General features: G+C 42.3%; 1 protein-coding gene across 1 annotated transcript in view; it reads right to left on the bottom strand.

Annotated features, from left to right (window-relative positions):
- Positions 1–16,677, bottom strand: part of FAM20C (FAM20C golgi associated secretory pathway kinase) — a 297,806-nt gene that overhangs the window by 115,611 nt on the left and 165,518 nt on the right. The window lies entirely within an intron of this gene.

The following is a 16,677-nucleotide window of genomic DNA, read 5'->3' on the forward strand; positions in this document are numbered from 1 at the left end:
AAAACAAAAAAAACCCCAAAGATACGGTACTTATCTTCCTAGATAGTCCAGAGGCTTTCCTGATTATTCCCCTCTATTCCTGCACTGGCACCATTAGAAAATATTCAACAATAATGCCATTTATGGTGCTTGCGGCTGTGCTCCGCTCCATGCGGTCACCCTGCACAGGTCATACTTTGCTCCTGCACAGGGCAGCCTGCAGTCGTACACACTGGGAAGCATGGCTGCAAAGAAGAGGGTCCCAGCAAGAAACGGAGGGCTCAGTGAGGATGGGGGACGTTCCTGGAGCATCTAGGGGCTTCCTTCTACTGTGGTGACTATCTACCTTTATTTTTTTTTTTTCACTTCATACTCACTTTAAGTCTGTAATTTGGATGAGTATCATAACTCCCAAGTGTCCCTCTTTCAGATGGACAGTCCCTCTTTGGGAGCCATGTCCCTCTGTCCCTCTTTCCTCCTCATGTGTCCCTCTTTCCAGGTAAATATATTTATTTATCTACTAAAAATGTGTTTAATTGACTCTAAACATTATTCACATCCTTTAAATTGATATATTACTAGTTTTAAAATGTTAACATGAAGGAAAATGAACCAGGATAGAAAGGACCAGAGTGGTTTGAGTTAAAAAAACAACATAATTTTCTTATGAAATATTTATGGTATGCGTGACTAGGGGTGTGATGGGGCGTGATCAGGGGTGTGGAAGGGGTGTGGCTTAAGTGTCCCTCTTTCTCATCTCAAAAAGTTGTGAGGTTTGGAGTATGGCTCAGTAATATTAATAGGCTATAGACACAATGCACACCAGCGGTTCTGGATGTGTTTGTCTTTTCAGGGACATAAGTGATTTGTATATTCACTCACTGCTGCATCATGGGAGTTCCTTTTTGCTCACACCCAGCTGAGAACGTGCAAATACCTTCCAATTTTAGAAGAAGCAATTATATACCATACACTGTCAAATCAAATAAAAACAATGATATGGTCTATCATGTTTGTAAATCTATAAGAGTTTAAAAATAAGGCATAAAATCGACTGAAACCTGTCATCGGCTCCCTAGCAAAAGAATGCAGATTCCTGTGAAACAATATACTAAGTCGCCCCGAGTAAAAAAAAATCTGTTGAATCTTTTAAGAGAATGTCCTGGATTAAAAGCCCCAGCTTAATCTTCACAATTTAGCCAGCTGTGGAATGTGTAATTGTGCCTGTGTGCTCCATAACAGACATATGGGACAATCATTAAATCACCGCAGGAACAGTACATTCTCACAAATTTCTTCCGTCTATTAGCTGCCTGCAGCTCTGGGCACTCATCCTCTATACATCATTAACTTTAGATCTTTAAAAAACTTTCTTCCCTTAGTTTATAATGCTGCACTCTGCAGCTTGTGTAAATCTCCCTGAAACATCAAAAAAAAAAGTTAAAGAGTTGATGGCTAGAGCGCGTTTAGTGCTGATACGCCATCCAACTCGTAGCATTCCTCCCAAACTCCAACAGTCATTATTTCTCCAAAACGAGCGTCAGAAGACTTGTATTTCAAAGCAGCTAAACAGAACGGAATACTGCACTAAAAGGAGCACAATGGCTACATAACATTTTATCCCAACTGACGGCCAACCGGCAGTCATTTCTGTTGCAAAGTTTCTTTGATTTGTTTATTATGGATGGTTTGAGATTTTGAAACTTCTTCACTGTTTATTATGCTTAAGCGATGTTATTTGTCTACTGCTGTAACTCTGCAAAAATGTTGTGGCGAACTTTAATGATTTGTTTTGAACAAAAAGTACGCTGTGAGAAAGAGTTGACAAAAACAGCCTGGTGGGCTTGGATGTTGCAATAGCTGTACTTGCAGTGTGATTTACACATCCCACCTCTGCGCTGCAACTATGAGAAAGCAAGCAACCGAAGGTGGCACAGTTGCCACAAGCAACCAATCAAAATCCTTGTTTCTTTTGGCACTTGGAACCTGGTTGTTTGCTTTGCATATTGTACAACTTTTGCTTAGGTTTGTTTGCACTCATTAACCTCAGTAACTTTATAAATAAAGTTGGGCATCTTCAAACACCTGGGCCTACTAGCACTGGAAGTGTTATGTGAAAATGTTTTACCCTCTTCTGCCACTAGAGGTTACTCTTTGACAGACTGCTCATTCAACCTAATAAAGAGCCTGTCTGTTGGGACTTCAAATATAATTTGCCTTCTAGAAGCACACCTGAGCTTGGAGGGATATGGAGACTGATATATATTTATTTGTGACAGGAATTTTCTTTTTAAACAAGGGAGGTGACTGGCTGTCAAGCTAAGCCTCTGTCTCTAATACTTTTGGTCATAAACCCTGAACAAGCATACCGATCAGGTGCCCTGACTAAAGTCTGACTGCATTAGCCACATGCTTGTTTCAGGTGTTTGATTCTGACACGCTGCAGCCAAAGAGATCAGCAGGACTACCAGGCAACTGGTATTGTTTAAAATGAAATAAATATGGTAGGCGCCACATCCCTCTCAGTTTTCATGTACTTTAAAACAGAAGGACCCCTATTCAGTTAAGTTTTTCTCCTAATTTTTCTCCAATTTAATATTTTTTTTTCCACACCTGAATAAAATGCCTTTTTAAGCAGCCAGAAAGCAAGAAAATACTCAAAATTATTTTAAAGTTATTTTTCCATTGCAAAGTGCTGAAAAGTTATTTTAAAGAGAAGATGAAAAATTATCCCTCAGGAGAAAGTGCAGGAGAAAAGAGGAATTGAATAAAGGCCAAGGTATTGGCAATAAATCAGCTTTAAATGAGCAAGTGTGGTTTCCCATGCTGCATCACTCCGAAATGTGCAAACTATAGCTTTATGCCCCATAACCCTTTAGCAGCCAATGTATCTAGAGACTTGGAAGTGCTCCTGGCCAATTTAGCACCTTGTTTTATTCCTTATTTGTTACATTTTGCTGCTTCTAATTAGTACTGCTGTAATGTGTATTTATGGCCACTTGTCAATAGAGGGCAGTGCGAGACAATAACAGAGGACTAATGCATTCAGTGTCTATATTTTCTGCTAGTAGAGAGAGATACAAGAATTTAAAGCACAAAGAGTTCTGCCGGCTGAGGTCAAAGGCAGTGGATTTATCTCAAATGAGATAATACTATTGAATCTGCTAATAGGTTAAAGCCAGGCACACATCCAGAACCGCTGGTGTATAGTGAGCCTATTGCTTCTAAATAAAAAAAAAATAATAATACAAAGACATTCAGCCTTCTGGGACCTCTAGCTTCGGGACAGAATGCGGTCAGCTGATCATTCGGAAAGTCAATGACATGCTAATTATTCCAGCTTGCATGCCAATTCAATGCAATGTACGCAGTATGAATTTGAGCAAATAAGATGCACTTCCTGCTAAATTAAGCCTGCTACACACCTTCAATTTTGATTGGCCAATCACTGACCAATTGTATCACCTCCATGCAGCATGAGGGCCAATATGTTTTGGATACTGTGAACAAGATTATGTAGATAAGCTCTCATACTACGTGGAAGTGGTGCATTTGGTCAGCCATTAGCCAATCAAAATTGAAGGTGTGTGCTAGGCTTCAGTCTTGTCCAATTCCAAGCTGAGTACAATTTGCATTCAATTTGCACGCACGCCGGACCCATTGGCTTGTCATTGACCATCTCTACCGATGACATAGAGATGGATTAAGATTTGGGGCCCACTTGTGGTCCTTTTGGTAAGCTGAAGTGTAGAGAGGTACGAGAAGGTGGCAGGTGGGCCCCTTGACACCCACTAGGCCCTAAGCACCTGCCTAGGCTGCCTGGTGGATGATCCTGCTTTGCAATGACATATGTGTGTCAAGTTGTGACACCCGCGATTGTCACCGCATCTGTGTGCCATTTTTTCCAACCTTGTAACACTCGCTATGTTTCTGTTTGTCTGTTTCTCTTAACGAGGAGAACATTCAGCCACATTAATGCAATGATTTTTTTTCTTCTATTTTTTTGCAGCCTCTCATTTCCATAAGCGCTTTAGTTCTCTACTTTGTTTCCATGCAATGAGGCATTTTACAGCTGAGAACATTATCAAGATAAATACTCCTCGCGCCCGCTATTCCGCCTTTAATAAATATTAGGCATCCACGAGGTGGAAAAGCAATGTTTAGTTTATTCCTAACAGCACAAGTGCCGTGCGCGGAACAAAGCAGTCATGCTGTTCCTCTTTTACATCATTTAGACAATGAGTGAAGCAGCCTCCATTACCCATCTACTCTACTGTTTAAGAAACAAAGAAACTAAGAAGAAATGTTTATCTGTGTAGCCCAGCTCTGTGCCAGGGACATTATCTTCTTTCCACTGCCACACGTACCATGAAAGCCACAAAATCCATCTCTGGACGAGTACGTGAATTCTGGGCACCATGGAAAATCGGGCGCAGGAGCAGTGCCGATAGTAGAATATCGGACAGTAAATTTACAGATACTCTACTATTTAAAGTGTTCACTTTCATTAGTAAAATAATTGCTACCAATAGTTTACTATAGCTAAACCTAACCCTACTCTCGCACAGAACCCTCCACTACCGATACCTAACCCCCCTGGTGGTGCCTAACCCTAATACCCCCCCCCCCATGTTGCCTAACCCTCGGCCTCCTGTATGTTTCCCAGCCCTCCTGTGTATCTCCTGTCCACTACGGAGTACACCACAGTGCTGCCATAGCATTCTGAAATCCATTAGAAATATGCCTGCACTGTGTGGCAAGGTAATAGACTCCACTTTCACTGAAGATCTATACAAACACTTATTAGTATATATAGAGTTCTAATGATTATTGTAAGCAAAGCTCACATCCAGTCCACTAGGGGGCATAGTTTATTGTTTCATTATTTTCTGGGTTCTTCTTTCCCCTGGATCATACAGGTCAGGAGATTTAGAGGAACGACGGAACTGATCTTCACACTTGAGCCAATAAGTAATAACACCACCAGATGATGGCATAACAACCAAGAAATCAACATTTTTTAGGAGGCCAAGATGAACACCTCTATGGTTCTTAAAGAGTAACTGTCAGGCTGCAGAAGCTAATTTAAACCTCTAGTCTCCTGTGTTAAACAGTTTAGAAGGAAGCCAAAAAGACATTACTGAAGATAAAGATCTCTCTTACCTTTGATGTGTGCTTATCAGCACAGCTTAGACCTAAGCAGGACGCAAGCCGCATAACATACTGCAAAGCATTCTGGGGCCCTCCCCTCGGCTGCTAAGGAGAAGACGGGATCAAGTTTCAGCAGCTTCTAAAACTCAGTCCAGCCACAGCACAGATAAATCTCGGGGCAGCGTACACTGCAGGAGTCCGCTATTGTTCCTAGCCACATGGCTCATTAATATTCACTGCAAACTAGTGTTATTCAGTATGAGCTGTTCTGTGATCAGAAGCAGGCAGGACATGACACATTTGGCTTCACAAACATGGAACCTGCCATGAGCTGTCAGGAGCATCATTCTCTGCATATACTATATACAAATTCTGTGAAATCCAAACGTGGACAGTGAAATGCATATGTAATGTAAGTACAGCCAATCTTTAGCTACTGATATATGTGTTTATTTTCTCTGAGACCCTATACCTAACAGCTCCTCTTTAAATAAGAGCTGTACTTAAAGCTACATTGAGTATTACATTTTTTTAGATGACAGGTAATCAGTTTATTTGGTGATCACTGTTACGAAGGATTCAATGTCTGTCTGGATTATACTCGGATTTACATGAAACTAGGATGCATAAAATATCCTCCAAATGGTCTTTATTTGTGAGAAATGGCTCAACAGAATTGTTCTTACCACTACTGTTAACTAACTATCACCAGCAGCATCTGTTGTCTACTTATCACCTGTCCCCTCTCTATTCAGAGGAAGAGAAGCATTCAGATGAGCTGAACCTTGCTAGATATGCCAATGTCTGCAGGTTGAATCATGCCTCACAGCAGCTAGGTCATGTATCTAACTACCTTTCATTTCTAAGGGCAATTCTAGGCAGAAGATCATCATATGACCCTGACAAAATTGCTGGGATCAGACATTAACTGAAATGTCTGTGGGCTACCACCGACCTCAGCAAATGTCCTTGGCTGTCCTCTCTTTAGAAATAGGTTGTAGCCTGGTTTGAATATTTTTTTTAGTCAACAGACCATTACTCTACCAAATTAACATTTAAACTGGGGATGTTTGTCTTCCCCTGCACTAATATTATCCTAAAGAGTGAGTGTGCATGCGTGAAGACCAGTCAGGAAGCCATTGACAACAAACATTGGCACTTGTGATTGACCAGAAAAAAAATTGAAAAATACAGTAACAACTAGACTTTTGGCCACTGTGATTTGCAGCTTAAAGAGAAACCTGACCAAGAATTGAACTTTATCCCATCAGTAGCTGATACCCCCCCTTTACATGAGAAATCTATTCCTTTTCACAAACAGACCATCAGGGGGTGCTGTATGACTGATATTGTGGTGAAACCCCTCCCACAAGAAACTCTGAGGACCGTAGTACTCCTGGCAGTTTCCTGTCTGTGAATCTTGTTGCATTGTGGGAAATAGCTGTTTACAGCTGTTTCCAACTGCCAAAAAAGCATGCAGCAGCTATATCACCTGCCAACAGTAAAAATGTCACCATGTAATAAATGTCAGAATGTAAATCAGGGATTTAAAAGATTTTACAATGGGCAAACACTGACTAAACCATTTATATATAATTATTGTAAACATGAAGCACTTTTTTAGTACATTATTTTCACTCGAGTTCCTCTTTAAGGTAGAGCTATGGATGGATTGCCACTAGAAAACACATTTCAAATATGTACCTTGTGAATTTTTTGGACCTCAAAAGCTAACATTTGCAAGTGTTTTAACATCCTACAAACTCTCTGCAGACAGCACAGCAGTGATATTCTTTGCATTTGAATGAGAATGACAGATTAGCAGAGAAACAGGTTGCTCGGTAAACAGCTCAAGAGATTATAGTGTTATCTGTAAACTGGAACACCGGTCACAGAAAAGAGACTGTAGCTTGCTACATGGGCAAGCTAAAATCCAATGGCCTATACTTTACTTGTTATAACTAGATCCTGCAATCTAAAAAAGAGTGCTGCAGACATCTACAATGCTCTCTGACACCACACTACAGCTTCCATGGCTGCTAAGACAGTGCCATCTCTCTGCGTCCACCTCTAGAGTCAAGCCTCGTACAGACGCTCATGGCCTGATTTGAGGCTAGGCCAAAGAGGCCAGCTAGAGCACCAGGAAGCAAGGGGCCGGCAGCAGGCTAGCACACTCAGGAGTTTAAACTGTCAAACGTAAACCACAGCAGTCATAGACCCAATCTGTGGCTGCCCTGCTTCCACAGGGCACAAAGCAGGACAACATGAGACATACACTATGTCTCCTTTAGACTCAAAACATAGCATTTGGGGCAAAAAAGGCTGTCTTCTGCAATTATTTTAGGTCTTGCCGTACAAAGACCTTTGTTTTTCGATATTATTCAATAATAAATCAGTTCATGTACAGTAAGTGAGTGGGACTCAAAGCGAGCTCAAAATGACTTCAAACTGATCTCGAACTGAAGGCAAAAGTTCATGTACAGCAACACATTAGTCTTCACCTCTAAATAACATTATACTAACACTGAAAAGTGGGTTGCAATAGCTTAAATGGTTACTTTTATTGAATACGTGTTGGAGTTCTCTTTTAATAGTGCTTTTCTAGATTTTGCTAGATTTTTGATAAATCTGATTCATCAAAACAGCCAAAGCAAAGTAATTCTGACACTTGGAAAAAAAAGCTGAAAGTGTCACAGTGATAAAGAGTGTGACGTTGAGTGGTGACCATGACAGCAGACCACAGTCAGTGCAGGCGTAACAGAGATACTAAATACTGCTCTGCTGCATGGATTTTTATCTCATTTCCTTCTCTTTTGTACTTTCTAAAAAAATGAACTTTAATGCAGCTCAGAGTTTGTACTACTTGAAGTATAATTCTACTTTTGTAGTAAAAAGGTGCTAAAAGCTTATATTACTCATGCATAAGCTATTTTGCAATTTAATGACAGCAAAGGTCAGCGTTCAGTTTTAAAATTGCTAAGGAGTTCAGCGGTCTTTTCTTTGTAACCATGACAACCAGACACTAGAACATTATTCTTTGATGTATAAACTGCCCACAAAATCCCATCTTCGTGCATGAGCAAAGAAATGCGCAAAGCATGAAGACTTACTGTAAAGGTGTGTACAGGCACACTTCAGTTATCACCTGTAGGTATCAGGACTTGTTTCCTAGAACAACAGTTCCGGCCACATGCTCATACAGATGCATCCTATGGCTACACCCCAGCAATGTGTATTGTTGAAATGAAGGAGGTGGGACGATGCTGTGAGGGATAATGGGAGGGAATAATGATCTCTGTGGCTCTCAGGAGATTCTTGTACACACAATAGTCAACAACTCCCTGTGCAGCCTCCTTGGCTGAAGAACACCCCAATGGGGCTTTCAGCAGAGTCTCTGAGTACTTCGGGAAGGGTGCAGGGCACCTACCTTTCCCTAGTAAATTGGTCAGCAGGGCGCATGGATTCGAAAGCATCATTTTTGGGAGACGGCTCGGGGTGTTGTGGAGCGTACATGGAATAAGGGTGTGTTGAAATTTGGGCGCCATATCTCTACCGTAGTAGAATATCGGACTATAATTCTCAGTAGGGATGGTTGGAAATGACGATTTTTTATTCAGTGGAAATCTCGATTTCTGTAAAATCCAGTTACCGATTCTGGATATTTCCGAGGAGTCTTTTCTGGTCATTTTTTTGCATTCTCTGATCGGCCAGTTGACTCTGCATTCTCTGATTGGTCCAGTGCTTCCGAGTACTTTGATTGGGCTAAAAGTACGGTAATGCAGTATTTCCACGAAAATCCAAATTCTGATTCCAGGGTTCTGTACACTCCAAACTCTAGTGCACTGCTACTCCCAGCTAGCGGCTATATAGCCGCTCAACCCCCACAGCAGAAGCCCGATAATTAAGAAGCTCAGAGTTTGACTACAGTGTAGCCAAACTCTGATGCACTACTGGTCCCTATGTGCGGCTATATAGCCACTCACACTCTTGTGCTTGCCACTGTCCATCACCCATCTAGACACCTGTGTAAAGCTGTTATTAGCAGCTACAATAATAGATTTGGTCGCCAGAGGTCCCACATTTCCTCTTATAGCTGCTATTATTGGCTATTACCATGGGCTCCTATGGCAGCACTCAAACTTCCTCGGCATCTCCGGCACCCAACTATCCTGCTTCCTTTGTGGGGGGGTCGGGACTATGCAAAAACTAGCCAAAGTGACTCAAGGTGACTTTGGCCTCCATGACTGTCTGCTGGGACATTAAGGTCCCATGACCATGACTCCTGTAGGTGAGTATGAGTGGGGAAGAGCTGGGGGATGCACAGTATTATTTTGGAGGGAGGGGATGATTTGGTTAAAAAAGATTGTAGAAATTAGGTTTGCTATAAGATTTAAACACATCAAATCAAAACAGTGACTTTTGGAGATGATCACAGTTTTAACTATGTGTGCAAATTATTGTTGTAGTAGAAGGTGATATTTTTCTTTGAGGCAGGGGACACAAAGGGCTTGATTCACAAAAGAGTGCTAACTGTTAGCACGGCCGTTTTCGCGCAAATTTTCACGCTAAACGATATCGATTTTGCGGTAAAATTCGCGTTTGCGCGCAAAAACGTTATCGTTTAGCGCAAAAATGAAAATTCGCGCGAAAACGGCCGTGCTAACAGTTAGCACTCTTTTGTGAATCAAGCCTATTGTCTTTTTAAGTTTTCTGTGCACATTTTTCTGCATGCGCTTTCTGAACACCATGTGTGTTTGTATGCAGAAAAACGCACAAGATTTTCACAGCAGCTAATGCAATTGATGGGGAGAATGCACACAATGTGCAGAATTATGCTGCAGGATGTTGTTTTTTTGTGAGCGCAAAAATGCATTAAATTGTGAATCAATTTCAAATCAGTTTTTCTGTGCAGAAAATGCGCACAAAAATAGTCAAGCGTCTCCTTTGCCTTAATCTTGCAATGGCCATCATTTTAATGGAGGAACAGCAAAGAAAGATGCACAGTGCAATTTCTATGCTTCAGTTTATACTTTGAATCTTTGCGGATTGCTGGAGTGATGGGAATGATAAAGCCACTTCTGAAATGCCAGTTGTCCTGCTGCCATGCTGACCCTTTGGCTTCAGCATTGTTTGAGTCACACATTGCGATGAAACATGCAGGCAGAAGAGTCAGAGCATGCGATCTTCCTCCACGTTCTGGGTCAGTGATTCTGATTCAGTGTTAAGGTGAATACGAGGTGAGATATGGAGGCTGCCATATTAATTTCCTTTTAAACAATACTAGCTGCCTGGCAGCCCTTCTGGTCTATTTGGCTGCAGTAGTGTCTGAATTACACCAGAAACAGGCATGCAGCTAATCTCATCAGTTCTGACAATACTGTCAGAAACACCTGATCTGGTGCATGCTTGTTCAGGGTCTATGGCTAAAAGTATTAGCAGCAGAGGATCAGTAGGGCAGACAGGCAACTGGTAACGGATCAGTGAATAATGGCGCACAGCGCCTGTACATAAAAATGGCGCAGCATTAAAAAGATACGCTTATCGCTATTTATCGTTAGTACTGCATAAAAATGGCGCACAGGGAAAAAAAAGAAAAACGGCACACACTAACGTTATTTAACAATAGTGGCACACACTAACGTTATTTAACAATAGTGCCGTCCATTTGCCAAACAGTAAACGTTATTACCCACAGTAACGTTATTTATCAATAGTGCCCTACATAAGCCAAACTGTAGACGTTATTTAACTGCAGAACGGTGAATGGATTTAATGTACTACTGTCAAGGTTAGGGTTAGGCACCACCAGGGGAGATTTAGGGTTAGACACCACCAGGGAGGTCTTAGGGTTAGGCACCACCAGGGGGTGCTTAGGGTTAGGCACCACTGGGAGGGGGGGGTCTTAGGGTTAGGCACCACCAGGGGGGTCTTAGGGTTAGGCACCACCAGGGGGGTCTTAGGGTTAGGCACCACCAGGGGGGTTTAGGGGTTAGGGATACTTACAGAGAGGGTTCTGTGTGTTAACGGTAAATAACAATAAGGCTTTAACGTTAAATAACAATAAGGCTTTAACGTTAAATAGCAATAAGCGGCAAACGGATTAGCGGCAACACCATGCACCATTATTCTCAGGCGCCATTTTCAGATGTAATGCTTAAAAGGGAATAAATATGGCAGCCTTCATATCACTCTCACCTCAGGTTCACTTTAAAGACAGAGAATCAGTACACCAAGCAGGTAACATCCATTTAGGGAAAGCATAAATAAACTCAAAACTGAATAAGGCACATCATAGAAGACAAAGTATTGTGTTGTTTAGAAGCAACATGTTATGCAGAATACATTTATGTGTCAAATGCACTTCCCACCTCAATACAGCTAGCTTCCTCTCCTCTCTGGAATCAACTAGTAGGGAGAAAAGGGGATGGGAACAGTGGTCTTGGCCTGGTATGACAATTTTATACAAAGCAGGGAGACAAATATATTTTTAAGAGTGTTGGCATTATAGTCAAAATTGTATCTACATGAGAGAGGCAGGACTTGTAGTCACAGGAAGTAGGTGTGAGCTATTGTAAGCTAGGAAGCTGGCGGCAGATAAAGTTCTCAGCCTGTATGGATAGCTGCTCAGCCACCAAACCCACATTTACATCACTGGAGCATTTAGGCACAGATGCCCTGGCACCCTAGACTCCGCCCTCCATGAACCTACAAACCACCACTAGAGAGCACTGCCACAAGTGTTCTGGATGGTACAGTTGTCACTGCTCCCTAACTTCCCTTGCCTGTCATAGGTAGCTACAAGTGTCCCTTAGCATTAGGTAGCTAGAGGTACCCTCAGTATAAAGTAGCTAGTGGTGTCCCCAACAGAAGGGAGTTCACGTCAGTGTAATGCAGAGATCCAGGTGAGTAACCTCTCATTTACGCTCTGCTCGGGACTCTGCATACGGAAAGAGGGAGGCACTAGGGGAGGGGAGTGAGCTGCATTTTTTTTCATTATGCTCCTGTAGGCATGTGCCTATAGTGCCTTATGGTAAATTCTGCCATGTTCTGTTTACTTGGATTGAAATCGAACCATGGCTCGTCACATATTCTGCTCACTTCAAGTTTACGTTAATGCAGCTCTTCAACACCTGAATGCATTTTCCAATATTTTATTATCATTTTAGTTGATATTTCAACACTTGTGCATCACGGTTTGGTAACATTGCCTCAGATGTCTTACGGAGCCAGAGACGTTTCTGAAAACCTAGTGCTAAACAATCACAGCCAATTTAATCTCACAGCTGCCACAGCACAGCATCATTTCTGCTGCACGTCATTGTCCTCTGTCCACTATGGAACGTGCAGCCTTATAGATGCCTTTTATTACACAGAGATATAGGGCATAGCAGAGAGATACAAAGCTAAAGTCATCATTAGGATAAGGATCAGCGTGTCCTAAGCACGAGATCCATCATTTGGCTTTGGTGCTCATAAACATGTGACTGTAGCAGGTGGAAAACTTGGCTTTGTTCATATATCTTCTGTTCCTGGAGATGTTGACTTCCTGTTTATTCTATACAGAAATCAGCTGAGCCAAGAAAAGATGAGAAACTCAGGAATCCATGCAGCTAATTAAAAAATGAATATACTACGGCAAAGATGAGTGGATAAATCTATCAAGTTCAGCATGCACATTTCTATAGTAGAACTTAAAGTGGACCCAAGCTAGAAATACAAGATTTCAGAAATAAAATCTATTTTCTAAATTATAATAATAAATAGCAGCCTTTTTTCAGCTGCATGATGACAAATATAAAATATTTTACATTTATTGGAGAACCCCCTCCCTTCCTTTCATATTGCCGGCAAATAATCCGGCAAACTGGTGGAGTAGGTGGTGTCCGGCAATTGAGGAATTGCTAATGGCTGCCACCTGTATAACCCTAGTTATGCAAAGAGGAGGGCGAAAAACATGCACTGAAATGCTCATTGGCTTGAAGGAGTGTTTATTTATCTTTGTATGTGTCAGAGTGGTGCAACTAAATATTTTGAATTTAAAAAAATGTTTGGTTTGGGTCCGCTTTAAGCATTCACTGCTGGTTAAAGCGGATCCGAGATGAGAAACTAACTATAACAAGTAACTTGTCTATATATCTTATCTAAAGTTTAGATAGTTTACACAGCATATCTAAGGGCTGGTTCAGACGGACGCTTGCAGAGCGTTTACAGCCAGCGTTCAGGGCTTGGTGTTAAACGCTCCCATTCAAGTGAATGGGAGCGTTTGTACCAAGCTTTCAAGCGCGTTTACACAAACGCGGCGTTTGGGTCCCGATTTTCCCTGGCGTTCAAGGAGCCCCTGGAAGCTACATGTAGCTTCCAGGGGAGGTTAACCGCGACGGGTAATGTTCCCCTACGGGAAGAAAAAACGCGACCGCATCCAAACGCACACGAACGCTGCTGAACGCGACGCCAGCAAACGCAACGCCTCCAAACGTCCGTATGAACCAGCCCTAACTGCAAACAGCTTCAACAGTATCTGATTATTTCTTCCTGTGATACAATGAGAGCAGCTATGCTCTGCTTGTGATCATTACACACAGGCAAACTGCACTGCATCTCCAGCCCTCAGTCTGTGAAAACTTCACTCCCCTCTCCACCTCCCTCCTCCCCTCTGCCTCTGAAATCTCTGGCTAGTAACACCTCCTCCTCCTCCTCCTGCCCATACTGAGCTCCCAGAAGCCCTTGCTACATGGGTCTTAGAATGCCAAGGCACTGGAGAAGCTGTGGGTGAGGCTTGTTTAGTTTATAGGGAATAAGAGTATTAAAACAAAAAAGTATTTGGCTTGAGGAATGCCCTATAAACTATATGTAAGGAACACAATTATGCAATGAGTAAAAGTTTATCTCGGATCCACTTAAAACTGCCTGAAAAATGAACAACTCCTTACCCTAAAATTAACAATGCATGCCAGTTGCGGAAATTGTTCATTTTCTAACAAATGCCATGCTGGATTGAATTGTGGAGGATAATTATGATCCTCATTGACATTCGCGGGTTTTGCTGCGATCGTCTACTACAATGCTAGTAGTTTCGGGCAGATGGATCAGGGAACGATAACTTGTCGGCGGAGATGCCTGATCCATCGGGCCATTGGTACTCAACTTAACAAGTAGTATTGTGTCATTTTCTTTCTTTTTTTTATTTGTAAACAATAAGAGTGACAAGCCACTTAAAAGTGGACCTTGTGCAGAGGAGCAGCTGTGGATCAAGTGCTACATCACTGGCAGTGAGCAACACAAAGCTAGCTGTGGTGGAACACTGCGATTTGGAAAGGTTTAGTTTCGGTAAAACTTGTAAAGAAGAGTTTTATCAAGAAAGTCACAAATGTTGCACAAGAACGTGAAGCTATCATCCAGAGTATTTGTGTACAGTAACTGCAGGGAAAGGCATTGCATCTCTTCTGCTGGCAAATGTGCCGTGACCATGTTCTCCCGTAGTTGGCTGCGATTGCTGGCTTCAGCCCACTGATGATATCATAACCAAAGAGAGGGAGAACAGGCGTTAACAGGCTTCCTTTATCTGGGAAAAATTATAACTCATACTTAAATTCAGGATCTGAGTCTATAAACATCCTTGACCTTATGAATCTTCGTGTAAACATTGGATGGTTATAAGATGTGCAAGGCACAATACTACTATCAGTTTCTGTCTGACCAGTGATTGCTGTTTTATTGATTTGTATGGTTCATATGCGTACATGTGAAAAAGGTGCCTGGAAAAAAAGGCGTGGGGGATTGACGCTAGTAAAATATCAGTAAAATTACAGCTGTTCTATTACTTAATTTCAATAGTAAAATATTAGTAATGTTTACCAATATTTAACTATGTCTTAACCTAACCCTACTCTCACACAGAACCCTCCCTCTACAATGCCCAACCCTAAGACCTCCCTCTACCGATGCCTAACCCTAAGATCTCCCTCTATCGATGCCTAACCTAAGGACCTCCCTCTACCGATGCCTAACCCTAAGATCTCCCTCTATCGATGCCTAACCTAAGGACCTCCCTCTACAGATGCCTGACCCTAACTTCTCCCTTTACCAATGTCTAACTCTAAGACCTCCCTCTAACAATGCCTAACCCTAAGACCTCCCTCTACCAATGCCTAACCCCAGGACTTCCTTCTAACAATGCCTAACCCTAAGACCTCCCTCTACCGATGCCTAACCCTAAAACTTCCTTCTGCCGATACCTAACCCTAAAACCTCCTACTACCAATGCCTAAACCTAAGACCTACCTCTACCTATGCCTAACCCTAAGATCTCCATCTACCTATGCCTAACCCTAAGACCTCCCTCTACCTATGCCTAACCCTAAGACCTCCCTCTACCGATGCTGAACCCCAAGACCTCCTACTACCAATGCCTAACTCCCGCTACCGATGCCCAACCCTTTACACCCCCTCATATAGGGTTGTGCAGGGTGATGAACTTATGTCTGTACAAAACTTAGAGGGTACCTGAAGTCATAATAAAACAAAAACTAAATACTTAACTCAGTAGAGGGAAGCCTCTGGACAGTCCTGAGGCTTACCCGCTCTTCTTACACCGCTTTGTTCAGGGCCAGATTTACCATGAGGCACTGTTGGCATTTGATGATGGAAAGGTGGCCCACTCTCCTCTCCTAGTGCTTCCCTCCCTCTTTCCCTATGCAGGGTCCAGAGCAAAGCGTAAATGAGAGGTTACCCACCCAGTTCTCGACATTCCACTGACAAGCTCTCCCTTCAGTTGGGGGCACCACTAACTACTTAAAACTGAGGGTACCTCTGGTTACCTGATGCTAAGGGGCACCTATAGCTTCCTATGAAGGGTAAGGGAAGTAAGGGAGAATTGACAGCTGGGCCAGCCAGCACACTTGCGGTGCGGCTCAGCCGGGACTTGTAGGTTCATGGTAGGCGAAGTCTAGGGTGTCAGGACATCTGTGCCTATAGGCTCCTGTGATGTAATTCCAGACCTGGTTCCAGCACTTGGTCCCTCTAAACATGTTCGACAATATTGTTAAATATGTTGCCTGTGGTCGTGCTACTCTCTTTGTTTACGAGCGCAGCTGCACTGCCCATGTGCAAGGCCTGGCCATGTCTGTGCACTAGCACAAAGCCGGTTCTGCATGGATTTTAACCCCTGGGAGCTTTGTAATAAATGAGCCCATAGTAGTCTGTTGGACTTATCAAGCCTTAATCACCTTCTATATACGTAACTATAAGATCAGGAATATTTCTCATTTATTACTATAACCCACAATGGGATAAATGAAACAATAGTGGATTCAGCTTATATATCAGCCAGAAAGTTCATATAGTGGAGGGTTCTCTTACTGGTGGGGGGTTCGCTTACTGTAATCTCTTACTGCTGTATACAATCTGTAGCTAACACCGTAAATGCTTTATGTATTTGTATTATTATTTACCCCTGTTGGTATCATATTGTGAGCCGCCACAGGAGATGATGGTATTATATAGCGCAGTAATAATAGTCATTTTCTTTACATATATACAGAACATTTA

Source organism: Hyperolius riggenbachi, chromosome 7 (genome assembly GCF_040937935.1).
Source record: "Hyperolius riggenbachi isolate aHypRig1 chromosome 7, aHypRig1.pri, whole genome shotgun sequence".
Lineage (NCBI taxonomy): Eukaryota > Metazoa > Chordata > Amphibia > Anura > Hyperoliidae > Hyperolius > Hyperolius riggenbachi.